Here is a 27,271-nt window from a genome sequence, read left to right on the forward strand (position 1 = left end):
CCATTCAGGTTAGACTCACAGCTTCTAATAAATGAGATTCAGATGCTGTTCTAATAGACTTTGTTGTTTGATTGAACCCCACATGCAGTCATCTCCTGGATACTGTCCTGAAAAAATAGGCCTTTAATTTTTGTTGTCACAGCAGTGCCTGGGTGCCCTGGTCAAGGCTTTGCTGTGCTAGCTGCTGTGCAAATACACAAGGTAAAGACCGCTGAGAACACAAACGTTACACATGTGGGCTCGGGGAGTGATTAGAGAGTAAAAGGCAAAATGCCTGTCAGTCCTTTTCTTAACAGATTTGTGTGAAAACTCTCTATGATCTAGATGGTAATTCTGTTTATTTTCTCGAATGTGAGTGATTCTTAGCCTTCAATAGAGGCAGCGCTAATCCCATCAGTTTTCTGTCATCTCAGTGTGTGAAAGTAAGGTAAAATCTGGAGAAGTTTCCCAAACCTGTAGGGAATCTAATGTGTATTTAAAAAACAGTGTGGTATAAAATGTAAAAAGATTTAAATTTAGCTTGCAACTATTTTGCTGAGTGTAAGATTTTATTGACCTAAAGTGGGTCCCCCTTGTGAGAAGGTTAGAAGGACAATTCTTTCTAAGCTTGCTGACTAGTGCTGTATAAACCACTTTCACATGTGAAATTTACTCTTACATCAGGCAAGTGTGCAGAAGAAAGTGGAATGATGTTTGCAGTGAATTTCAGGATAAAAGAAGCTGCTTTCCTTCATGGGAAATTTTAATGAGAGTTGTGTAAATCTGATGGCAGAGCTGTAAGAACGCTCTTGACCTTCCTAAGTGAGATAATGTAAAGAACGTGAATTTTGGGAGGGGATCATCATTGGTGGAGTTGAAATTTTAACTTAGGCTGTATAAATATATGCAGTTCAAATTCAGCACAGGAGAATGGATTCTGGAGAGCACAAATTGCAGTTAATAGAAAAGCCATTTATAGCTTGTCTCATAGAAAGCAGCCTGCTGTATAAAACCCAGCGTTGTAATTAGTATTTCTAGATTTGAATAGTGCAACAATAAATGTGGTGTTTTCCTCTTTCTATTTCCTTGTGGTGGTGATGTTTTATTTGGGTACTTTGTTTATTTATTTGTGCAGTTTGTGTAGCTCTGCTGAGGCCACACCTCGAGTTTTGTGTTCTGTTTTGTGCACCTCCATACAAGAGAGATGTGGAGGTGCTGGAGTGAGTGCAGAGGAGGGCAAGGAAGCTGAGGAAGGGCTTGGAGAATAAATCTGACAAAGAGCAACTGAAGGAGCTGGGGATGGTCAGTTTGAAACAGAGAAGGCTGAGGGGAGACCTCACTGCTGTCTACAACTACCTGTAAGGACATTGTAGAGAGGCTGGTGCTGGTCTCTTTTCACAGGCAATTAGTGATAGAACAAGAGGGAATGGCCTTAAGCTGCAGCTGGGTAGGTTTAGGTTGGACATTAAGAAGATTATTTTCCCAGCAAGAGTGGTCAGGTATTGGAATGTGCTGCCCAGGGGGGTGGTTGAGTCACCAAGCCTGGATGTGTTTAAAGATCATTTGGATGTGGTGCTTGGGGATCTGGTTTAGGGGTGACCCTTGTAGAGTAGGGTTCTGGGTTGGATTCGGTGCTCCTGAGGGTTCTGGGTTGGATTCGGTGATCCTGAGGGTCTTTTCCAAGTTGAAAGTTTCTGTGATTCTGTGATTAATTTATTTGCCTAGTTTATTTATTAAATTTGTGTGTAAGATGTTGCTTTGTTTTGTTTTATTAGTTCACATGCTACGGTTTATTCATAAGTAAGGTGATAGGTCACATTCACATCTCCTTGTTGTTTCAACTCCTGTTTTAACTGCGAGCGCTGGTGACCCGCTGGTGACCATTATGTTTCATCGCCCAGGATTCTGGCAGAACAAGCTTTCTGTGTGTTCCTTAGGGTTTCCCTAATTCTCAGAGAATGTTATTTTTCAGGTGATTCAGAGATTTTCTCCTGGTGTAAAAAACACCATCAGAAAAAACACAAATTTGCATTTACTTTAAGGAACGCTGAATGTAGGCAGTATTTATTGATCAGCTTCTGACTTTGCTGTTGACTGCAGCAAAGCTATCCTGTTTTATGTCAACTGATGGTCTGTTTTAAACTTTTCTGAGGCTACTAAACATTGATTCTGATCTTTTTGTATCTTAGTGCTCTTCCCCTTACCGTGTTAAAAAAAGAAAAGGGCAATATTTAGAGTCTGACAACTTTGAGTCCTAATTTGTAAACATTTTTATCCTTCATGAAAAGTAGCTTTCCTGCCTGGTTTTGGTGATTTAAATGAAATGGTTTCCTCCACCTAAGTTAGGCAGTAATTTGCCCTCAGGTGTTAATCTTGATTACCAGTCTGGTGGAAATCATCAAGATGTTCTGATTGATTCTTCTGCATTGATTGTTTGGGATCATTGCTTTGGTGGAGATGTGATGGTGTGCAATAGTGTAAGCCGTAAAGTACTCAACTTGTATTCTCTGTTCATCCTTTGTTTCCGATACAACAGGCAAGTATTACAGCAATAGCTGTAGTAATTGCAGTGCAGAATTCCATATCCCTAGAACATAACAAGAGGGAGCACCTATTTTATTATTGTGGAATTACTGCTCATTACTTAGTTTTAAGTGAAACAAGCTCTGTGCCAGAATTTAATATACTCTAAAAACTTCATGGGCCCTCTAATTCTTTGAGATTATTCTGCTGGGAGAAAAAGCCTTGGAAACTGAGAAACACCTCATGCAAGCTATTTCTGAGTTCTTTGGCTGAATAAAGCAACTGGAAATTCTTGGAAGTACATAGAGAGACTTCAGTACAAGTCTGCATTTTTCATTACTTGTGAATATTATGGATGTGACGTTGCTCATGATTAAGGTGCGAAGGAACATCAAGAATTAAACAGAATTCAAATTACTCTTTCAAGTGTGATTAATAACTTCCTATTCTTTCCCCTTGTAGTTTTAAAATCTTAATTGTTAATAATTTGAGCCAGAGGGACACACTGTGTTCTATGGAAAAAGGAGGCTTGTCTTACTGATTTATCTGTAATTTAAGTGACCTTTTTCACCACTAGAGGATATTGTCTGACAAAATAAGCAAATAAATGGCAAGTTCCTATATATTAAAAAGAATGAGCAAGAATTTCCTCTTGGAAAAATGGTATTTATTTTTTGTTGAGCAGAAGGAAACATACTTAGCTTAATTGTGCACTGCACATACCATTTTTTTCCCCATTCTTTGTGCAAATCAGAGGACTCTTAAATTTTTACAGCAGCATTTGTAACATTTAGGGAGCTGACCAGCAGTAGTAATTCAATCACTTTGCATCTGTTTGTATTTTGAGAACAAAGAGTGCTTTCCTTTGACTTAAGTGAAAAAACCCAACCAAACAAACAATGCAAGTTTACAATGCAAGTTTTCTTCCCTGTAAGGGAAGAATAGTATTGAGTAAGATTTCAAAGCCCTATATAGAGTTGGGCAAGTCCTTCAGCATTTTTCTCTAATGAAAACTCCCTAGTTAGAGTTACCCTTTGATGTGATAATGTACACAAGACTCTTACCCTGTTCTATGAAATTTATTTGTGTAATGTCCTTAATAACTTTGTATTTATGTACCACGTTTCATATTTACTTAGTCATCCATGTTTGGATTTATCAAGCAGTATTTAGACACTGTTGAAACACAGCAAATGCACACCCCACACCCCCCCTCCCCCCCCCCCCCCCAAACAGAACAGCAAACACTATACTGCACACAATTCTTTTCCTTTATTGTTTTACATAATGTTTCTAAAGAATGCAATTCAATTTCCTTGATAAGCCTTACAATAATTATGTTGCCAGCAGATCCAGAGAGGTGATTCTTTGCTCTGGTGAGACCTTACCTGGAGTGCTGTGTACAGGTCTGGAGCCCTCAATATAGGAAGGACATGGACCTGATGGAGAGGGTCCAGAGGAGGGCCACAAAAGTGATCAGGGAGTTGGAGCACCTCTGCTGTGAGGACAGGTTGAGGTTGTACAGCCTGGAGAAGAGGAGGTTCTGGGGAGATCTAATAGCAACCTTCCAGTACCTGAAGGGGGCTACAGGAAGGATGGAGAGAGACTGTTTACAAAGTGATGGGATGAGAAGCAATGGCTTCAAACTGGAGAAGAGCAGATTTAGCTTGGATGTTAGGAACTGGTCCTTTACTGTGAGGTGGAACACTGGAACAGCTTGCCCAAGGAGGTGTTTGAGGTCTCTTCCCTGGAGATATTCAAGGTGAGGCTCAACAAGGCTCTGGGCAGCCTGATTTAGTTGAGGATGCCCCTGCTGACTGCAGAGGGTATTGGACTGTTGGACTAGATGACCTTCGTAGGTCTCTTCCAACCCAGACCATTCTATGACTCTAGTGATGATTACCACTGGGATAACCTTTGGTACCATGTCATAAAACTACTTCTGGAGAACAATAATTTCCTTTTCAAATACATGCAAACTGATTAAATAGTAAGCAGTTCCCTGCAAAATTCAAAGGGATGGATACACTGAAATGATTCATGAGGATTTCCCTTTTTTTTTTTTTTGGTTTGTTCCTTGAAACACATTCTTACCAAGCATAAGCACAAACATTATTGTACTCAAAATGAAGTTGACTAATAAGCAAAACAGCTGACCCATGGGTTTTTGGTGAACCCCCCCCCAGCAGTTCTGATATATTGAAAATATATTTAACAATTTGGACAGAGAAGAAGGGAATCTTCTATGTAACTAGAAGGCAGTTGGAGTGAAGTGTGTGTTGGTCTCTTAAGTGCAACAAATGACAGGACAAGAGGCAATGTCCTCAAGTTGTGCCAAGGGAAGTGCAGGTTGGGTGTTAGGAAAAATTTCACCACAGAAAGGGTTATCAGACATTGGAACTGGCTGCCCAGGGAAGTGGTGGAGTCACCATCCCTGGTGGTATGTAAAAGACACATGGATGTGGTGCTTAGGGACATGGTTTAGTGGGAGTAACTTGGCAGTAGTGGTGGGATTGTGAGCTCTTGACCTCTAGGTGAGTGATTGGACTTGATTATCTCAAAGGTCTCTTCCAACTTCAACAGTTCTATAAATCTTTGATTGTGTTTTTAAGCAAGTATGAATGTAGGAGGAATGCAGATTTAAAGATGATAGCCAGCTGATGAGCCTAATATTTGGAAGATTATTTTAACTATTCAATTTATTTTATTTAATACCTTGGTAAATATTAATATTATTATGTATAGTAAGCTTTCTAAAAGCCAACTGAGATTTGGGCCCGGAGGAAGAGAGAAACAGGAAGTAGAGATCTCTGTTGATAATAGAATAGAATAGACCAGACCAGACCGGGTTGGAAGAGACCTTCAAGATCATAGTGTCCAACCTATCATCCAACACCACCTGATCAACTAAACCATGCAACCAAGCACCTTGTCAAGTCTCACCTATAACATCTCACATAGGAAAAGCATGGACAAGAAGTGAGGACTGATGGACTGCAGTGAAGGGCAGAGAGAGGAAATGGGGCTCTGAGCAACGTGATCTAGTGTGAAGTGTCCCTGCCCATGGCAGGGGGGGTGGAACTAGATGATCCTCGAGTTCTTTTCCAGCTCTGACAATCCTATGGAACAAGGTCTTGAAGAGTACTGTGAAAGAGCACAGAAAAGAAAGCAAAGGGAGTGTTTGTAAAATCTGATAAATAATGTTAGAAACTGGAAGGATGGTTTATCTGTGTTACAATATATTTGAGCCATGATACTTTTTACATTTGAATATTTAAATGTTTATTGAATTCTTAAAGCCTTTAATTGTTGTCTTCTGTCTCCTTGGTAACTGGTTATTTTTAGTTCTTTACATCTTTGCTCCTGTTACCTAAACAAGCCTTTGCATTTTTACCTGTGTATTGCAGAAGAGGAAAAATGAAAGGCAATGGGAATATGAAGAAAGCAGCATAGCACTTGCATTATTTTTCATTAAAGAACCTTTGTGTCTCTCTGTCTTACAACAGACCTTGAGGCCGTATTTGAAAACAAGGCTACAAAGTGCAATCCTCAGGAAACAGAACTTGGTTTCTTACTTCAAAATGATTTGAAAACCCTTTGAGTTTACTTTGAGAACAGCAGGCTTTTCTTTATATCACTTCATCCGACACTGAAATGCTTTTGTTTCTTTTGGTCAGAATGTTCATGCCCTTAATAAGTACATTAGATAGTAATTTAGAATAGCAATTAATGTTTTATTCCCTGTAACCACATGGATAACTTTGACAAAAAATAGATTGATAGCTGTTTAATGTGGAATTTTTGGGGGACACAAGGGTGAAAATCTGAATTCTTATGCAAGGGACAATCTTCTTTATAGTCTAATAGTATAAGTAGTATATGTGAATACTAATAGTTTATTGATACATATTGTTGGCTACTTGAATTTGCTTTTTTTCTGATATGGCAGGGTAAATCCTAATCTACTGCATTATTGTTCATCCTGCTGGAAGCATAAGTGATGTGGTTTATCTCTCAGTACCATGCTGTAGCTCTGCTTCAGGCTGAATCAGAAGGGGACAGGAGACTGATAGGAAATGTGTTTTAATTTTTCTGCAGCACTTGGCTGAAGCATTTAAGTTGAAGTATTTCAGTTGAAGTTTGAGCTCCTCTGCTCTCTACAACTACCTTAAGGGAGGTTGTAGACAGGTGGAGGTTGGTCTCTTCTCCCAGGCAACCATCAACAGAACAAGAGCACACAGTCTCAAGCTGTGCCAGGGGAGGTTTAGGCTGGAGGTTAGGGAGAAGTTCTTCATAGAAGGAGTGATTGGCCATTGGAATGGGCTGCCCGGGGAGGTGGTGGAGTCACCATCATTGGAGGTGTTTAGGAGGAGACTTGATAGGGTGCTTGGTGCCATGGTTTAGTTGATTAGGTGGTGTTGGGCGATAGGTTGGACGCGATGATCTTGAAGGTCTCTTCCAACCTAGTCTATTCTATTCTATTCTCCTGCAAGAGTTGCATTGCACTGTTATTATCTGCAGCTATCAGGAAGCACATTCTTAGCAGCTTTATTTTCTTCTCTCTTTAATATTGGAATTAAAATGGCTCGGTATTTGAGGACGCATCCCTTCGCGTTACAGCTAGGCTCCCGTGAAAGCAATCTTGTGTGCCCATTGTCACCTGTAAAAGGCGGGCTGTGAGGTCAAATTGTGCTGGAGCTAATGATTACGAAGGGGCTGCACTTTTTTGACTTTAAAAAATGGCCAGCAGGTTTTGGAAGCAGGCTTTAATGTCATTCACTGCATAATCTCTGACTTTGCAATAATAAAGGACCACCGCCAGCGCTTTCAATCCATCAGTATGTTTAATAAGATCCACAACAGAAGGCTTTCCACAACAGATAAACTCTGTATACTGGTGACATTTTAGTTTTTGTGCTGCTGCAAAATTAAGTTCCTTTGGTGGAGGGTTGTGATTTGTTTTGTTTTGGTTTTCTTTTTTAATGGAAATTATGTAGTCTTGCCTGGTATCATCAGTTGATTTTGATTTCAAACGAGTTTGAATAAGGACTGCAACAGAACAATGACTGCAATGCTCTGTATCAAGGTTTTAAAGATGAGTAAGTGGGGTAGTTGCTGAGATTTGGGGAAATAATGCAACTAGCAGATCGACACCAGCTGAGGCTCCATGTGCTGTGCAAGTCAGGAACAGGTAATGTGATTTGCTGTTACATGGGATGTGCTGTGGAGCACTGTGATTTATGTGTGGTGAGTGGTGCTGCTTGGAGGTGTTTGTGGAAGTAAACCTGCAATGATGTTTTGCTACTGTGGTCACTTTCATGTGCCCTGTAAAACTTTGCTGTACTGAATTAGGTCAAAGGTTTGTAGCTTGGAATTCTTTCTCTGGCAGGAGGTAAAAACAGATCATCTAAGGAAGCGTGTAAACTTGGGACAAGTAAAGAGCAGTACCTGTATGAGTCTTGCACCTTGGAAAGAACAACCCCATGGATCAGTGTAGATTGGGGACTGACCTGCTGGAGAGCACTGAAAGGGAAAAGGACTTGGTGGTCCTGGTGGATGAAAAGTTGACATAAGCCAGTGATGTGCTCTTGTGGCCAAGAAGGCCAATGCCATTCTGGGGTGGATTAGAAGGGGTGTGGTGTGTAGGTCGGGAGAGTTTCTCCTCCTCCTCCACTCTGCCCTGGTGAGGCCATATCTGGAATATTGTGTCCAGTTCTGGCCCCTCGGTTCAAGAAGGACCTCAGGGAACTGCTTGAAAGAGTCCAGTGCAAAGCAACAAAACTAATTAAGGGAGTTGGGATTGGACCAGATGATCTCTGGAAGTCCCTTCCAACCTCTAATGGACTGTGATATTGTGATGCTTTGAGTGGAACATCTTCCTTACAAGCAGAGACTGAGGGAGCTGGGGCTTTGTAGCTTGGAGGGGAGGAGCCTGAGAGGTGACCTCATTCACGTTTATAAAGATGTGCAGGGTGAGTGCCCAGAGGATGGAGCCAGGCTCTGCTTGGTGATGCCCAATGACAGCACAAGGGGAAAGGGTGGAAATTGAGGCATAAGAAGTTCCATGGAAACAGGAGGAAAACATTTTTCCCTGTGAGGGTGACAGAACACTGGAACAGGCTGCCCAGGCGAGTTGTGGAGTCTCTCTGGAGATATTCAAAACCCCCCTTGATGTGTTCCTGTGTGATCTGGTCTGGTCTAGGTGATCCTGCTTGGGTGGGGGGTGGACTGGATGATTTTTCAAGGTCACTTCCAGCCCCTAACATTCTGTGATTCAGTAATACCTCTCCCAAATCCAGCCATTTGCATTTCAGAGTCTGGAAATTTGCTTGTGTGGTATTTTTCAAGAAAACTTGAAATGAGTTTCTTCTTCATTAGGCTTTCTAACCTTGCTTTGAACCAACGTGAACTTCTTAAAGTGACAACATCTTGCAGGAGAGAGATCTGAAGTTTAATGATGTTACATGACCTTCTTCAGTCACTTGGAAATTTGTTAGCTTCAGCTGCTGCTGCTCAGGTGCTTCACTGAAAGTATTGATAAGCTGCTGCTCCCTGTCCAATCTCCCCATGATTTTATATCCCTGCACTGTAGCTAGCAATGCCCCTCAGCTGAATTTTGCCCCCCGCCACCTTCCTGTAGAAGAGTCCTGGCATGGTTAGTGGTGGTTGTTACAGGCCTTTGGTCAGCCTTGCTGTCCTTCTCTGAAATTCTTCCAGTTCTCTGTCTCAGTAATACTGAAAAATAATGGGAAATAAAATGGTTCCAAATTTGTCCCGCTGCAGAGCACGCTCCTAAATGTAATCCTTTAAACCATGTGGCATTGCTGTTGGCAAGATGTGCTTGGGAGTTTTTGTGGACATCTGTCACTGCAGTACTGACTTATATCAGTACTAGCCTCTGACAATCACATGTCATTTTCAGGGTAGAGACTATCACAGTAAGACTTTCATAGATCTGCTGGCACAAAAAATGCTGGGAGCACTGCTTTGAAAATTTATGGCCTTCCCATATGTTGGAATAGGCATGAAGCAGTTGCTGTTGATGATGTGCTAAGGAAACCTTTATACAAAATTCATGTGGTTTCTAACCCAGAATATACAGTACAGAAGAGAAATAGTGTTATTGGTGGTCTGGAGAAACATTTACAGAACACTTCTGTTTTTAGATACTCTGTTATGCTTTCCTGCTATCTTTCTGTGGAGCACTGTGCTGCTGAAAATATACTGCACCTTATAAATGGGGCAAAATTACCCACAGTAGGATTATACTGAAGTCATAATTATTTGTTTTCTGTGATTAAATAGGTCTCATAACTATAACTGGTTCTGCATCATCTGCTAAGGAAACAGTAGAGTTATTAAAAAATGATAAAAGCTTTGGCACTTTGTCCAATAGTGTAACATAGTTTAAAACCTATGTAGTTAACTATCTTAGTAGGAATTCCCATTCATTCATTCGCCTCTCTTTTTTAAAAACTCCTTAGACATCCATTGCAGTGGCACATATGTCTTTACTGATGGCAGAAACAGTGTAAGTGGCTGTTTGGACCATACATCCAGTTTATTGTTACATCAATAAGGTTAGATTAGATGACACCATTCTGTGTTCCTGAGTAATTTATGAGAGAGTGAGTTTGAATTTTATTGCATCCAGTTCTGGGCACCCCAGTTCAAGAGGGACAGGGATCTACTTAAAAGAGTCCAACAGAAGGCTACAAGAATGATTAAAGGACTGGAGTGCTGCCTTATGAGGAAAGGCTGAGAGCCCTGGGGCTGTTTAGTCTGGAGAGGACAAGACTGTGAGGGGATCTAATCAATGTCTACAAATATCTGAGGGCTGGGTGTCAGGAAGGAAGGGACAGGCTCTGCTCACACTCTGTGATAGGACAAGGGGCAAGGGATGTAAACTGTAGCACAGGAAGTTCCATCTCAACATGAGGAGGAACTTCTTTCCTGTGAAGGTCCCAGAGCACTGGAACAGGCTCTCCAGAGAGATTGTGGAGGTTCCTTCTCTGGACACTTTCCAGACTTATCTAGATGCATTCCTGTGTGACCTACACTGGATTCTGTGGTCCTGCTCTGGCAGGGAGTTGGACTCAACTATTTCCAGAGGTCCCTTCCATCCCCTAACATCCTGTGATAGTCTTATCTGCTTAGGCTTCAATATTACTGGAATGTGTGGAAGGTCTGCATGAAATTCTGCTGTGTATAAAGCTCAGGATACTGCAGTGGAGATTTCCTTGAGTGAAAATTCAAAGCCTAAACCTCAATTCCTCATATCTGTAATCCTGTCCTTTTCAAAATGAAAAAGTTGAACAACTGGTATGTGTGTCCTCACAGAGGTAAAATGTGACTAACAGAGTCAGCAGTTTCTAAATTGTTGTCATTGATGGAAGTGCAAAAGATAGGGATTCATTGTAAGCTTGAGTGAGCAGGTTGGATGGTAGAAATGTCATATCAATTTTGAGAGTGCCCTCAATACTGGCATGCTTTTTATCAGTAAACCAGCCTAGGATGCCTAAAGTTCAAGAATTTCCTTCAAAAGCAAAAAGTCTTATTTTTAAACTAGGTCTCTTACTTTCAAGTAGTCTAATCTAGTAGATTTGAACTGTATTGTTAGGTTTCAGCCTAACCCTTTAGGATTATAGCTGAAGGTTACAAGGACTATAAAAAAATATCATGACATTAAATTTTAAGTAAAGGCTATCAATGGATTTTAAAAAAAGCATCTGCTTAAGCATGACTTTTTGCAAAATAGAGCTCTGTGAAATCTGTGCCTGCTGAAAAAAATGGAAGTGGCATAAAAATGTGCTACTTGTTCACTTTTTCACTTGGATATTTGCCTCAGGGCAGATTAAAACAGCTTCTGGGGTATGAACATGGTGAAAAGTGAATCTCTGCCCTTCCAGAATTGTTTGTTTTACTTGCCTGATAGATCGACATCCTGATGCAAAATGTTAACTGCTCCAAGCTGAGGAATGCATCCAGTTCTGCAGCCCCTATTACAAGAGGGACATGGAGGTGCTAGAACGTGTCCAGAGAAGGGCCATGAAGATGAGCAGACTGAGGACAGACTGAGAGAGTTGGGGCTATTCAGTCTGGAGAAGAGAAGGCTCTGAGGAGACCTTTTTGTGGCTTTCCAGTACCTGAAGGGGGCCTACAAGAAAGCTGGGGAAGGACTTTTTAGGGTGTTAGGTAGTGATAGGACTGGGGGGAATGGAACAAAACTAGAAATGGCTCCATTTTGACTGAATGTTAGGAAGAAATTCTTCACTCTGAGGGTGGTAAGACACGAACAGGTTGCCCAGGGAGGTGGAGGAAGCCTCATCCCTGGAGGTTTTTAAGGTCAGGCTGGATATGGCTGTGAGCAATCTGATGTAGTGTGAGGCATCCCTGTCCATGGCAGGGGGGCTGGAACCAGATGATCCTTGAGGTCCCTTCCAACCCTGACAATTCCATGATTCTACGGAGCCCAGGCCCATTCCTACATGATGAAGTGGTTGCATACACTATATTGAAAGCTGGAATTTTAAATGATCCCTGAAGGGACTGAAATACATACCAATGCAACTGCAAGTCTTAATCAAATTCCTTCTTCAGCCGTTCATAAACGCTGTTAAATTAGATTTAGACAGATGGGACAAATTGTTATGATCATTATGGAACAAAGATGCTGTCATGAAAATGAACGTTCTCCCTTGTTTTATCTCCATTGGTAAGACCTGTGCCAATGGAATTCCCCATGCTAAACTTCTCTGTAATAAATAACTCATCAGTACGATTTTATAGGGTAGGAACAGAACAACAAAAGATCTAATACTGAAAAAAAAGAAAAGAAATAATTCACAAAGAGAGGATTGCATTTCCCAAATCTTGTCAAAATTTATCATATCATTGACATTGCAACAGATACTACAAAAGCATCTCAAAACTGCAGGGAAACTGAGCAATGGCCTTTATTGGAAAAGAATACATGTGGAGGCAATGCCTCTTTTCTTATCAAAGAAAACAGGATTAATTATTAAAGCTGGCTATGACTCCTTAGAGTGTTGCTAGCCCAAGGCAGGTCTGGTTGCTGTTCTGCTTCAGAGCCTTTTCCAGGCTCTGAATGCATGCTAGAATGTGAAGCTTTTATGATTCCCCTACCTTTTTAGGCACAAAGTGCAACAAGGCATGACCCTGCGAATGCATTTACAGTTTCTCACAGCAGACATGTAAAGACCCTTTAACTGTACAAGTCACATGTGAACACTGGAAAGTCAGAATGCTGTGGAGAACATCCACAGGAATTTTTGGCCATATTGATGTGAGGGTTCCTTATTGCTTTCTACAACTACCTGAAGGGAGGTTGTAGACAGGTGGAGGTTGGTCTCTTCTCCCAGGCAGCCAGCACCAGACCAAGAGGACACAGTCTCAGGCTGCGCCAGGGGAGGTTTAGGTTGGATATTAGGAAGAAGTTCTATACAGAGAGAGTGATTGCCCATTGGAATGGGCTGCCCAGGGAGGTGGTGGAGTCACCATCATTGGAGGTATTCAGGAGGAGACTTGATGGGGTGCTTGGTGCCATGGTTTGGTTGTATAGGTGGTGTTGGATTGGTTGATGGGTTGGATGCGATGATCGTGAAGGTCTCTTCCAACCTGGTCTGGTCTATTCTATTCTATTCTATCCTGCTACTGTGAATTAGTGCAAGGGGATGAAGACTGCAAAGAGTTCCATTTTATACACACACATATCTATATACATGTCTATCTATATACTTGGTAATAATGAGTGTTAAGATATTTTGGCTTTTCCTTTAGAGGTTTGGATTTCTTCAGTGCTTCACTGTGAACTTTTAGTATGTGGCAGTTCTAGGTTGATGCCTGGAAAATTTTTCACAGATTGAGTAAAAAGTGGTAGAATGTCAATAAATTATCATTGGATGTAAAAGGGAAAGTTTAAATTATCCCAGTGGCCTGATAACATAAAGTTAGTTGTATAAACTTTCTCTCTCTTTTTTCACTGCTTTGCTCTGAAAGATGTTAACTGGTGCTTCTGCTGGCTTGCTGACCTTGGCTGTGTTCTTTGTTGTGGTTGAGTACTAACAGCTACTCTCTGCTCTTCTCTCTTTTACCTTGTGTGGGGGGAGGGGGGGAAAGGGAGCAGGGAGAGGGAAGCTATTGGTAGCCCTCTGGTTTTGTCCAAGGGGGTCCTTGCATTGTTTATAAATTGTAAATGCATGTAAATATTATATATTACATGTGTATTTTGTATATATTAATTGCATTCCATATTTCTAGATTTTTGTGTGCTTGTAAATGTAGCTTCATTTGCTTTCAGTTGAGCTGGTCTGGCAATTATATTTGGGAGGTTAATTTCAACCCACCACACGGTACGCTAACAAAGAAACCTGTCTGTGGCTGGAGTGAGCATGGAGTTGCTGACTCTCCTTTAGTCATTAGCTGCAGTCAAGGTGCCTTTCAGGAGGAAGAGATGACAGATAGGCAATGTCCCCACTATCAGATCCGCTGTCACAGAATGCACTTGTTGGGGGACAGCAGGAGACAGAGTGTGCGGGGATACAGGTGCAGCTTTGCCAGTGCAGTAGTAAGATGAATGCACCTATTGTCACCGCTCCCCTGCTTTTCCCCAGCCATTAGTATGACAGTGCTGTAATTGATTACCTGACATAAGACCTGTTTTGAAATTTTTCTTTCTTGAAGCTGTCCTTTGAGCTTTTCAACAGTCTATGGTTATCTGCTGTGTCAATACATTGGTCTTTCTAGTTCAAGTGTGCTATCCTTGTAGTGGCAGAAAATTGTATGGACCTGTAGCAGAAGGAGGTAATGTTTAGGTTTGATAGTTACATTAATGGCAACAGTCTATTATGTAAAAAGAGTGAAGGTCAGGGTGATATTTATCAGGGTAAGGGGAATAATCAATGTAATTCAGCTGTAGCAATATACTTTGCATGCTATGGCTCTTTGTTTTACTTCAATGTTTCCCCCTGGATGCACTATCCAGAATGAAAAAAGGAAGAGTTCAGTGGTTCTGCTTGAGATGATGCTACATATAATAGATCATTGCTATGCATTACACCAATTAATTGCACAAAGCAATCCGTAACAGAATGGCCAGATTATGAGAAATTAAGTTTGCTTTCATACCAGTAACAGCTGGGGAAAAAAATGGTTCAATCCTTCAGAAACTGTTGGGGAAATGGTTTTTAACTCAATTATGTTTTTTAGGCTTCACTTTATAAGGACTCATCATCTCATCAATACTACACCCTTGGGAAAATGCCAATAGAAAGATGCTAAAGCACTTCAGTGGTGTCCACAAAATATTGCCATATTTCTCCCCACAGACTCTTGCCTTCACTCAGTAAGGTCTTCTGTGCTTGGCAGGTGTTGCTGGAAGTTTGCAGCTATTTATGGAACTCTATCAGGCTTTAGATTTGAGGTTGATTTTGTTTACTACTTTTGTTTGTTTTAATGTGATGCTTGTCTTAATGCAAGCTGGGAAAGAAATGTTTTCTTAGCTCACCAGCTTACTGGTAGCCATGTGGTTTATGGGCAAAAGTGACCATGTAAGCCATGCTGAAATGTGTTTATAAGCTTGTATTCAGCAAATCAGTCTCTAAATGTACAGAGTTTTGTATATTCCTATTCCTGGAGCATGCTCCAGCAAAGGTAAGGACTTTTTAGGGTGTCAGGTAGTGATAGGACTAGGGAGAATGGAGCAGAGCTAGAGGTGGGGAGATTAAGATTAGACATTTGGAAGAACTTCTTCACCATTTTGGTGGTGAGACACTGGAACAGGTTGCCCAGGGAAGTGGTGGAAGCCCCATTCCTAAAGGTTTTTAAGACCATGCTGGATGTGGCTCTGAGCACCCTGACCTATCACGGTATCACAGTACATTAGAGGTTGGAAGGGACCTCCAGAGGTCATCAGGTCCAACCTCCTTGCTAAAGCATGATCACCCAGGGGAGTCTGCACAGGAATATACCCAGGTGGGTTTTGAAAGTCTCCAGAGAAGGAGACTCCACAACCTCTGTGGGCAGCCTGTTCCAGGGCTCTGTAACCCTCACTGTAAAGAAGTTTCTCCTCATGCTGAAATGAAATCTTCTATGTTCAAGTTTGAACCTGTTGTTTCTTGTCTTATTACTGTGCATCACCTGAAAGAACTTGGCCCCCTCCACTTGACACCTACCCCTCAGATATTTATAGACATTGATCAGATCCCCTCTCAGTCTTCTCCAGACTGAACAGCCCCAGGGCTTTCAGTTTCTCTTAAATAGGGGAGATGCTCAAGTCCCCTAACCATCCTCATGGCTCTCCATTGCATTTTCTTTAGCAGTGGAAAGTGTCCCTGCCCATGGCAGGGGGGTTGGAACTAGATAATCCTTGAGGTCCCATCCAACTCTGACAGTTCTGTGATTCTACAATGGTGAGGATTTAGCTTTAAGACTTTTGATTCCATCTGAACCCAGATAAACAGAAGAAAAAGGTTGATGGAAGTAGAAGGCAGCTGTTTAAGTGGGTATGGGCAGCAGTGTCTGGGAACTGTCATCTTTTGAATCTACATTTATGGTTTTATGAAAATTTTCACAAATCACTCAAAGTTGTTCCATTATTTCCGTTTCTTTTCATCCCTCAATATGTATGGAGAGAAAACTTCCTGTAAGAAATAGAAAACTGCTTTCACAAAGGCCTGGAATGAGTGATGTGAGAAACTGTCTGATGCAATGCTTAGATCACAGTATCACCAAGGTTGGAAGAGACCTCAAAGATCATCGAGTCCAACCTGTCACCCAAGACCTCATGACTAGACCATGGCACTGAGTGCCACGTCCAATCCCCTCTTGAACACCTCCAGGGATGGTGACTCCACCACCTCCCTGGGCAGCACATTCCAATGGCTAACAACTCTCTCAGTGAAGAACTTTCTCCTCACCTCCAGCCTAAACTTCCCCTGATGCAGCTTGAGACTGTGTCCTCTTGTTCTGGTGCTGGTTGCCTGGGAGAAGAGACCAGATGTAGACCAGATCTAGTTGTACCACAAAGATAACCATGGTGTGATAATTTCCTATGTTCACACAGAAGTACAATGAGTCAAAGAGATGTTACGTTAAGTCTGTGTCATATTTACTCCCAAGCATGACAGCTGATAAAATTTCTACAGGAAGGCAAAGTTCATCATTGTGTGCTTAATGTAATTCTTAATATGGCTAATGGTGCTTTCTCTTTATATTATTCCAAAGAGCTGCAGAAACCCTGGTCATGGATAGCTTTGATTTATGACAGCAGTCACATTTATAATGCTTGTTAGTCATTCCGAATTGTTTGTATGGGCAAACTGTTAATGTCAAACTGGTATAATTTTATTGATGTAATGATTTCTTTCATTACAGGAGTGCCTGCAAGCATTTCCATAGTTAGAGTTACATTAACATTCTGTTCTAAACCCCATATTTCAAGAATTTATAAATTAACTGTAAGAACTTGCTCCAAGCTAAAACTCAGTGCATGAAGCAGGAAGCATGTATGTTATTTTGGAGAGTTTCAGAAGACTTAGTTTAGCCTTTTTTCTTTTTGGCCTTCCCCCCACCCAGGAAACTTAATTCTGAAAGGTGAATGCCCTTCCAGGCAGAAAGCCTGGAAAAAAAGGATCAACACAAGTATGCTTGTACATATCGTAGCAGTATCGTAGTATCAGTCAGGGTTGGAAGGGACCACAATAATCATCTAGTTCCATCCCCCCTGCCATGGGCAGGGACACCCCACACTAGATCAGGGTATAAGAAAACACACTAGATATGGATATGAGAAAATGATTTTGAGCATTTGAATGCTGGAATATTGTTTTGCTCTCACTTAGGAGGAGAGACTGAGGGAGCTGAGGCTCTTCAGCTTGGAAAAGACTAAGAGGTGACCTCATTCATGTTTATAAATATGTGCAGGGTGAGTGCCAAGAACGTGGAGCCAGGCTCTGCTGGGTGATGCCCAATGGCAGGACAAGGGGTAAAGGGTGGAAGCTGAGGCATTGGAAGTTCCATGGAAACATGATAGTACCTTTTGCATTAATTAGCAGTTTATGAGTACTCTTCATTGTAGCATGAGGAAGTCAGTAAGCTGAGGATCTCTTTGCAAGATGGAGGACTCTGTACTCTTTCCATACACCAAATACTTCTTTTGTAGATGTGGTGCCCATGATGTATGTGCTTTTTGATCTCTCTGTGTTATTTTACTACACCTATCCATTGATGTTTCATTTTGAAAGTATTTTTGAAAAGTCTGATGTTTGGTTGTTGCCATCACTCAAAAAGTGACTTGGAGGCTCATACATTTTAGTGCGAACAGACTTTTTCAGTGTCTGAAGGATTAGGCTACCGTTCCCATGATTACTTGTGTTATTCTCCTGTCTCTTCTGCCTGTGATATGGTGTCAAAGTATTTTAAAAAGTAAGGTTTTGGTTGCTTTGGGAAAACCAAGTAGCAGTTCTCCTTATTTTGACACTGAGAACAGCACATGTGGCAACTGCTGATTTTTACTGAAGAGGTCTGTGCTAGGAGACTGTTAGAATAGAATAGAATTAACCAGGTTGGAAGAGACCTTTGAGATCATCAAGTCCAACCTATTATCCAACACTATCTAATCAACTAAACCATAGCACCAAGCACACCATCCAGCCTCTTCCTAAACACCTCCGGTGATGGTGATTCCACCACCTCCCTGGGCAGCACATTCCAATGGCCAATCACTCTTTCTGTGAAGAACTTCTTCCTCACATCCAGCCTAAACCTCCCCTGGTGCAGCCTGAGACTGTGTCCTTTAGCTAATGTATCCTGATATTATAGTGAACCTGGTCTTCCTGAACAGCTTTCTGGGAACACAAAGAGCTGTAACAGGCTGCAACCGCAGTTGGCGAGGGGCTTGGAACACAAGCCTTATGAGGAGAGGCTGAGTGAGCTGGGGTTGCTTAGCCTGGAGAGGAGGAGACTCAGGGGTGACCTTATTGCTGTCTACAACTACCTGAAGGGGGGTTGTAGACAGGCGGAGGTTGGTCTCTTCTCCCAGGCAACCAGCACCAGAACAAGAGGACACAGTCTCAGGCTGTGCCAGGGGACGTTTAGGCTGGAGATTAGGAGGAAGTTTTACACAGAGAGAGCCCATTGAAATGGGCTGCCTGAAGAGGTGGTGGAGTCACCATCACTGGAGGTGTTCAGGAGGAGACTTGATAGGCTGCTTGGTTGCATGGTTTAGTTGATTAGGTGGTGTTGGATGATAGGTTGGACACGATGATCTTGAAGGTCTCTTCCAACCTGGTCTGGTCTAGTCTATTCTTTAGGGTCTGCTAACAGCTAAGACCATCGTGTCTATGTGGCTGGAAAGAAAAGTGTCTTGAAAACATTTTCCACTACCACAACAGAGACTTCTGCATGCTTCTGTCTGAGCTGAGGGTGGAGCAGAAGCCGTGGTGTATCTGCTGTAACTTAAGGCAGTATCTCTAATATACACAGTGGCTTGGGTGAATGGTTGCTTTGATTCCTCGCTAAAATGGCAAGAGCAACTCCTGAGAAAAAAAGATGTGCATCATGTTGAGAAAGTTTCTTTTCTTCTTTTGTTATTGTCTATTCTGCCTGCTGTTTGGAATGTGTAAAATGATTCTGACAAGGCTGATATGTGCCAAAACCCAGCATGCCCACTGGTGGGAAGATTACCATCACCCAGATAGAATCAAAAAGCTTCTAGGGAAGTGCCTGTAATGATGGGCTGCTTTCCTGGCACTGACAGGGATTTCTATTTATTTGAGCAACACCCGCTAGCACCGCTGTAGCTAAAAGTCTGTTAGCATTTCCATTAGAAATTCATCTCAGGACTTTATAACTCAGCTGGAAATTTTGCTTTGAACTCGAGAGCTGCACAGTAGACTTTTGTAGAGGTCTTTTTATTGTTATTATTATTTTTTAAAATGGTCTTGTATTTTTATGTAGACCAAATTAAGCTATTTGAGCAAAAATAAAGAAATGGGGAAACCTAAGCATGTTAGCTCCTAAGAATTCCACTCAGGGAAACATGTACTGTGTGTGTGATACCATCTGAACTGTGTGTAAGCGCTTGTTGAACCAGGCCTGAGTGCTGCAGTGTTTAACCCTGTGGAATTGTACTCCTTGTGAGTAGTGGAAATAGAATATAGAATAGAATAGAATAAACCAGGTTGGAAGAGACCTTCAAGATCATAGTGTCCAACCCATCATCCAACACCACCTAATCAACCATGCAACCAAGCATCCTGTCAAGCCTTGTCCTGAACACCCCCAGATGTGCTAAAAGGCACAATTATGTGGCATCTGCCATTTTTTTCTCCATGTGACTTTGGATTAAGCACTTATAATTTCTGGTTTTTGAGTCTTATAATGAGCACTCATAAGTCATGATCACATTTTATTTTAGATCCTAACCAAACTGCTTTATTCTTGGCAGTCATAGAATGGTTTGGGCTGGAAGGGACAGGATTACAGAAACATTCAGGTTGGAAAAGACCCCCAGGATCACCAAGTCCAACCAGTAGCCCTATCTACAAGGTTCACCCCTAAACCATACCCTCATGCACCACATCCAAATGACCTCTAAACACATCCAGGGGTGGTGACTCAACCACCTCCCTGGGTGACCTTAAAGATTATCTAGTTCCAACTGCCCTGCCATAAGGAGCAACTTTGACTAGTTAGAGATGTTATTTCAAATGACCTGATAATGTAAATGTTTTTTGGTTTTCCTTACATTCATGTGCTTTTGGAATTCTTTATCACTTACAACACTACTATGATACCTGGCTAAAATGTCAAAAAAATATTCAGGTACCTTTTATTACTGAAAGCAATTTAAATGGAAACAATTTTCTTAATAATCAAGAAGAATATTATTTATTAATCCATTTGCTGTACTGTGTACCTTAGATCTGTCTGGGTGTGCAAAGTAAACTCAGTTTAGAATAGAATAGAATTAACCAAGTTGGAAGAGACCTTTGAGATCATCCACCACTAATCAACTAAACCATGGCACCAAGCACCCCATCCAGTCTCTTCCTAAACACCTCCAGTGATGGTGAATCCACCACCTCTCTGGGCAGCCCATTCCAATGGGCAATCACTCTCTCTATGAAGAACTTCTTCCTATCATCCAGCCTAAACCTCCACTGGCACAGCTTGAGACTGTGTCCTCTTGTTCTGGTGCTGGTTGCCTGGGAGAAGAGACCAACCCCCACCTGTCTAACAACCTCCCTTCAGGTAGTTGTAGAGAGCAAGAAGGTCTCCCCTGAGTCTCCTCTTCTCCAGGCTAAGCAACCCCAGCTCCCTCAGCTTCTCCTCACAGGGCTGTGCTCCAAACCCCTCCCCAGCTTTGTTGCTCTTCTCTGGACACGTTCCAGGAAGTCAATATCTTTCCTAAACTGAGGGGCCAGAATCACAGAATCAAGCAGATTGGAAGAGACCTCCAAGATCATCAAGTGCAACCAATCGCCCAACCCTAACTAATCAACTAGACCATGGCACTAAGTGCCCCATCCAGTCTTTTCTTAAACACCTCCATGGTCATTGACCCACCACCTCCCTGGGCAGCCCAAAATGATACTCAGTAAACTCAGTTGAAACAGTAAACAAATGTGAAGCTAATTTTGTAATTGAGTGTCTGAGTGAAAAATTAATTTGGGTTTAGTATAAGGATAAATTCAGTGAAAATATATTGCCTTGGAAGGCTTGTCTCTACAGAAATAGGACACTGGGACTCTATAAAAAAATAAGATAGGCAAGCTGCTGATACTTTCAGATGCTATGTCACATATTTGTGAACAGGTATTTACAGGCTATCATTAATATTTGCAATTTCTTTGGTAGACAAAGATTTTCATTGGATTTTCCACCCAAGATGCTTGTTAATCTGTCAAATTTAGCTAACAGTATTATTGACTAAAATCTGTGGCATATTTACTGTATTTGCCTAGAGTGAAAACAGTGATATCAAAATCTAGCTAGAATGAACTAAAACTGAATAGATTTATTGTTGCTGTTGATGGCACTGATGAAGACAAAAAAAAAAGCTGTGGTTTTGTTATGTACACAATCACAGCCGCATCAGATGAGATCATCTTTGTGTTGCTGTGGGGATAGTGAAAAGGCATCTTCATTCAGAGATGTGTCCAGTGTGTCCAGTCCTGGGCCCATCAACTCAAGAAGGATGTTGAGATGCTGGAATGTGCCCAGATGAAGGGCAACAAGGCTGGGGGAGGGGTCTGGAGCACAGCCCTATGAGGAGAGGCTGAGGGAGCTGGGGTTGCTTAGCCTGGAGAAGAGGAGGCTCAGGGGAGACCTTCTTGCTGTCTACAATTATCTGAAGGGAGGTTGTAGCCAGGTGGGGGTTGGTCTCTTCTCCCAGGCAACCAGTGTCAGAACAAGAGGACACAGTCTCAAGCTGCACCAGGGAAGGTTCAGGATGGATGTTAGGAAGAAATTCCTCTCAGAAAGAGATTTGCCATTGGAATGTGCTGCCCAGGGAGGTGGTGGAGTCAACATCCCTGGAAGTATTTAAAAAGAGAGTGGATGAGGCACTTGATGCCATGGTTTAGTTGATTAGATGGTGTTGGGTGATAGGTTGGACTTGATGATCTTGAAGGTCTTTTCCAACCTGCCTGATTCTGTGATTCTGTAATTTGCAGCCTTCCTGGTCAACATCAGTCTCAAGGTGAGTCAGCAGTTTGTCCTGGAGGCATGAGGGCAACTCACAATCTAGGGTTCATCAGAAAGAGTATAACCAGCTGGTCAAAGGAGGGGACTATCCTGCTGCATTTAGTACTGTGTGATTTCACCTGGAGTACTGTGTGCAGTTCTGGGCCAGGGGAGGTTTAAACTGGATGTTAGGAAGCATTTCTTCACCAATGGAGTGGTCAAACACTGGATCAGGATTTCTAGAGGTGATTGATGCCCTGTGCCTATTAGTGTTTATGAGGTATTTGGACAATACTCTTGATAATTTCCATCAACTTAGTCAGCCCTGAACTGTTCCAGCAGCTGGACTAGATGATCATTGTAGGTCCCTTCCAACTGGAACAGTCCTGTCCTGTTTTGCCCTGTCCTGCCCTGTCCTATTCCGTTCCCTCCTATTCTCTTCTTTTCCTCTGTATTTCATTAAGCAACAGCTCAGTACATTTTATATTCACGCCCATAGAATAATTTCTCTTGACTTCAGCCCAAATGGAGACTTGCATTTCAGACAGTTGCAAGCATGTGGCTTGCACTGTGAAGAAGAGTAAGTTCAAATGCTATATATCCTGATGTGTGACCCTCTACACTCTTTCTGGGCCAGTAAAAGAATGCTCTTGAGGAATGGATTTTGCATTTGCAGAGAGATAGATTAGAAATAAAATCAATATTGGTCTTTATAAAAGAATAACACCCCACCCCCCCCCCCCCTTTTTCAAGGTGGTGTTTGCTGATGCATTACCAAAGCTCTTCAGTCAATGCAGAAGACAGTTACATCAAGAGGATTTTAGTGTATACTTTTCCATACGCACTTACTGCATTAAGCAAGATTTATTTTGTAGGCGCTGTTGAAATCTGCAGCAATGCAAATGGTTCAAAACCGTTCTGTTTGAGTAGTACCTCTCGACAGCTTCTTGAAGTGTTACCCACTAAAACCTTTTAACTGATGGAAAGATTATTGCCATCACGTCGCCACAGTGTAATTGCAGCAGCGACAGTTTTAATGCAGAAGTCATGTGCAGAAACAAAAGAACTCACAAACAATTTGAGAGAGGTTGGCTGGACATTAGGAAGAATTTTTTTCCCAGCAAGAGTGGTCAGGCATTGGAATGTGCTGCCCAGGGAGGTGGTTGAGTCACCAGTCCTGGACATGTTTAAAGGTTGTTTGGATGTGGTGCTTGAGGATATGGTTTAGGGTTGACCCTTGTAGAGTAGGATTCTGGGTTGGACTTGGTGATCCTGAGGGTCTTTTCCAACCTGCATATTTCTGTGACTCTGTGACTCTTGGAAGTGTTGAATTTTTTTAATGTCTAAAACATGTTTCTGAAGTTAGAGGGAGAAGAGGGTTAACAAAAGGTAGATCAGGAAGAGGTTGGTGGTTGGTGTTGGGGTTTTTGTGTGTGTGTGTTTTGTTGAGTTTGTTTGGGGTTTTTTTGTTCTTCAATTTTTTAGTTGTGTTGTAGAGCCTATACTGAAATGGTTGCACATGGATGATTCCCACAGTGCCACAAGCTTCCTAAGCGTGAGCACCTTTTAAAATCAGTAACTTAAGTTGTTGCCATTAGATCTTGGGAAATGGCTGCCGCTTCTCTGTGGGGGTCTTGTGCTGCCTTGCCTTAGTAAATAATGACTACTAAGGGTTAAAATTTCCTCTGTGAATCCAGAGCTGGGCAAGCTTGCTGATGACTTCCTTCAGAGGGAGAAGGCTCCTTTCAAACTGTTAGCTTCCCCACCCTCCCTTCAAGGAGTGTTACCATTTTTCATGCTTTCTGAGAAATAAGACACTTAGTGTGTTTCGGTAGCAGAGCTATCACGGCATGTTTCTGGAAGGCACATTCTTTACCTTTAATTAAAGCTTAAAGAGATTAATTGTTTTCAGGAGAAACCAATTTAATGATGCACATTGACCTCTTGCAAAACCAGGGCCACAGAGCTTTGCAATAATTCTCACACCCTGCTCTTAACTTCTGGCCAAGGAAAACATACCTCCCAATTTGACGTCTATGATGATAAACTCTTCTTGTTGTTCATCCTCCTCATTGTTGATTTATTTCTATTCTAAGTTGTTTAGTTTGTTTCTAACCTTTAGACCTTATCATGTCTTTACCTAATTGTATAAGAAGTGTGGTCTCTACTAAAGTACTCTCACACCCTCACCAAAACACCTCTGAGTTCTACTAAAGTACTCTCACACCCTCACCGAAACACCTCTAAGTCTTCCCTTTACTTATATTTAGACAAAACCAAACTGTGATTCTTCAGATGACTTAACATTTTGGGGGGCGAATGTGAGAAAATCCTACTGGCTTACATATCCTAAATACAATTTTGGTTTGTGGCTGCTGATTGTATTTTCTTTGCAGGTGTTTTATGGGTGAAGAGGAAAGCAAATATAACAACAGTATTAGAGTAACATATATAATTATATCTATTATAATAACAAATATAATAACATATCTATTATTTATTTTTTGAAACCTAGGATTTACTAATTTGATAAGTGAAGACTACACAGTGCCTTAAGGGAAATGAAAAGAAAGGCATGAAGCTGAGCTTTGAGGTGCTGGAGACCAGAGAGCTGTCATAGGATAGCCACTTTGATTTGTAATCACTTCTCAGATTACAAATTAAACAAGACACAAGGAGCATCTCTTTGACTATTTGACTGGAGTAATTAGCTTCAAGCTGTCTGTTTTCAGATTCTCTTCTTGCTTTTCCTTCCCATCAGACCTGATGTAGAAATAGAGACCTAGAAAAGCTGCTCAGTTACAGTATATTAATCAAAAATATTCTTGGCAGTCCTGCTGGATGGGACATAAATACTCAGACATAAAATTGTTCACATGCAGGGGCTGACATTGCAATTCTGATAAGGGCTTCTGGGAACTTTATTAATCCAAAATGAATATAATGTTTCTCTTCTTCCTACAACAATAGCTTCTTTCCAAGCCCCTGAAGTTATTTAAAGGATGGGCCCAGGACTGATTTACACTGGCATTTATTTATTATTTTTTTTTTTTTTTGAGTTAGCAGAATTTCCCTCTGCAGAGAAGGATTTTTATTGTCATTTGAAACACTGAATAAAGCTGCCTCTTAGTGACTTGTAAAACTTGGCCTATCATAAGATAAAAGCCCTGGTTAGGCACTGGCTGCAGCTGTTTCCAATACTGAGGCTTCAATTTTTATTTATGTCCTAGGAAAAAGAGCTTTCTCTATGAATTCAGTGAATATAAATTTACTCTCCAAATCCTTATGACCACAGAGGTTAAATATGGCAAAGTAAAACTGACTTAGTTTACCAAAACAATTTTTTTGGGGCTCCTTGCTAGGACCCACTCATTTTCTTATATGAAAAATAAATACATGAATTGAAAACCTCTTTTAAAAAACCCAACAAAACAACAACAGGACTTGTTCTCTTGAATCATAAGAAAACAGTGGGATGTTTTTTACAGATTCCTCCTAAGTTTAAGAGAATGGAGTCAGGCTGTGCTGGGTGATGCCCAATGACAGCACAAGGGGCAATGGTGGAAGCTGAGGCATAGGAAGTTTCATGGGAAAATGAGGAAGAATTTTTTCCCTGTGAGGGTGACAGAACACTGGAACAGGCTGCCATGGGGGGTTGTGGAGTCTCCCTCTTTGGAGATAGCCAAAACCCACATGGATGTTTTCCTGTGTGACCTGGTATAGGTGATAGAATAGAGTGGAATAGAATAGACCAGAGCAGACCAGACCAGGTTGGAAGAGACCTTCAAGATCATTGTGTCCAACCTATCATCCAACACCACCTAATCAACTAACCCATGGCACCAAGCACCCTATCAAATCTTCTCCTGAACACCTCCAATGATGGTGACTCCACCACCTCCCCAGGCAGCCCATTCCAGTGGGCAATCACTCTCTCTATGAAGAATTTCTTCCTAACATCCAGCCTAAACCTCTGCTGGTGCAGCTTGAGACTGTGTCCTCTTGTTCTGGTGCTGCTTGCCTGGGATCCTGCTGTGGCAGGGGGGTTGGACTGGCTGGTCTGTCAAAGTCCCTTCCAACCCCTGACATTCTGTGTTTCTGTATTTAAACTCTAAAAGTACACACAGCTGCTTAGCTGGAACATCTTTTGTCAGCTTTCCCAGCCACAAGCATCCTAATGAAAATAGCTGTGGATGTGCAGGTTTGCTTTAAATTTCTGTACTCGGGCTCTGTTATCAGTGTTTTGTTTTTACTGCAGCAGGCAATATTCTGTACATATTTATGCATGTGTGTGACATTTTTATTTTGCATGGAAGTTAAAATGCCTCTGCTATTCCCTGTCATGACCTCCTTGATTTGTCTTCAAAACCCAGTTCATGCAAATAACAAGCCTGGTAAGCTTTCATTTATAAAGACAAAAGCTATTTCTTGATACATATGTTTTAATGTAATGAATTTCATTCATGTGTCATCCACATATACTGAAAGTTACTGAACTGAAGAAATATGGATTTGGCCTCAAAAAGCTCAGCTTCAAATATTCTAAGAAATGCAAATAGCTGATGCATGAAAGGTGAAAATAGAAGGGGAGAAACACACTGCTAGTAATCCTGGTTTAATAACTCTGCAGGCAGTATGACACAAATGTATTCCTAAGAGGAAATGGCTGATTATTTTCATATGGTTTCTTATATATTAACCCCATGGAGCCCCATGGAGAAGGACCTGCCAGTCCTGGTGGACAACAAGTTCTGCATGGGACAGCAATGTGCCCTTGTGGCCAAGAGGGCCAATGGGATCCTGGAGTGCATTAAGAGGTGTGTGTCCAGCAAATCAAGGGAAGCTCTGCTCCCACTCTACTGTGCCCTAGTGTGACTGCATCTGGAATATTGCATTCAGTTCTGGGCTCTCCAGTTCAAGAGGGACAGGGATCTGCTTGAGAAAGTCCAACAGAAGGCTACAAGGATGATTGAGGGACTGGATACTGCCTTATGAAGCGCAGGATCTGACACATGCCCTTGCTGAACGTCAAACCACTGGCCTTGGTCCATAGGTCCAGCTT

The sequence above is a fragment of the Dryobates pubescens genome, chromosome 1 (assembly GCF_014839835.1).
Source record: "Dryobates pubescens isolate bDryPub1 chromosome 1, bDryPub1.pri, whole genome shotgun sequence".
In the NCBI taxonomy this organism is placed as follows: domain Eukaryota; kingdom Metazoa; phylum Chordata; class Aves; order Piciformes; family Picidae; genus Dryobates; species Dryobates pubescens.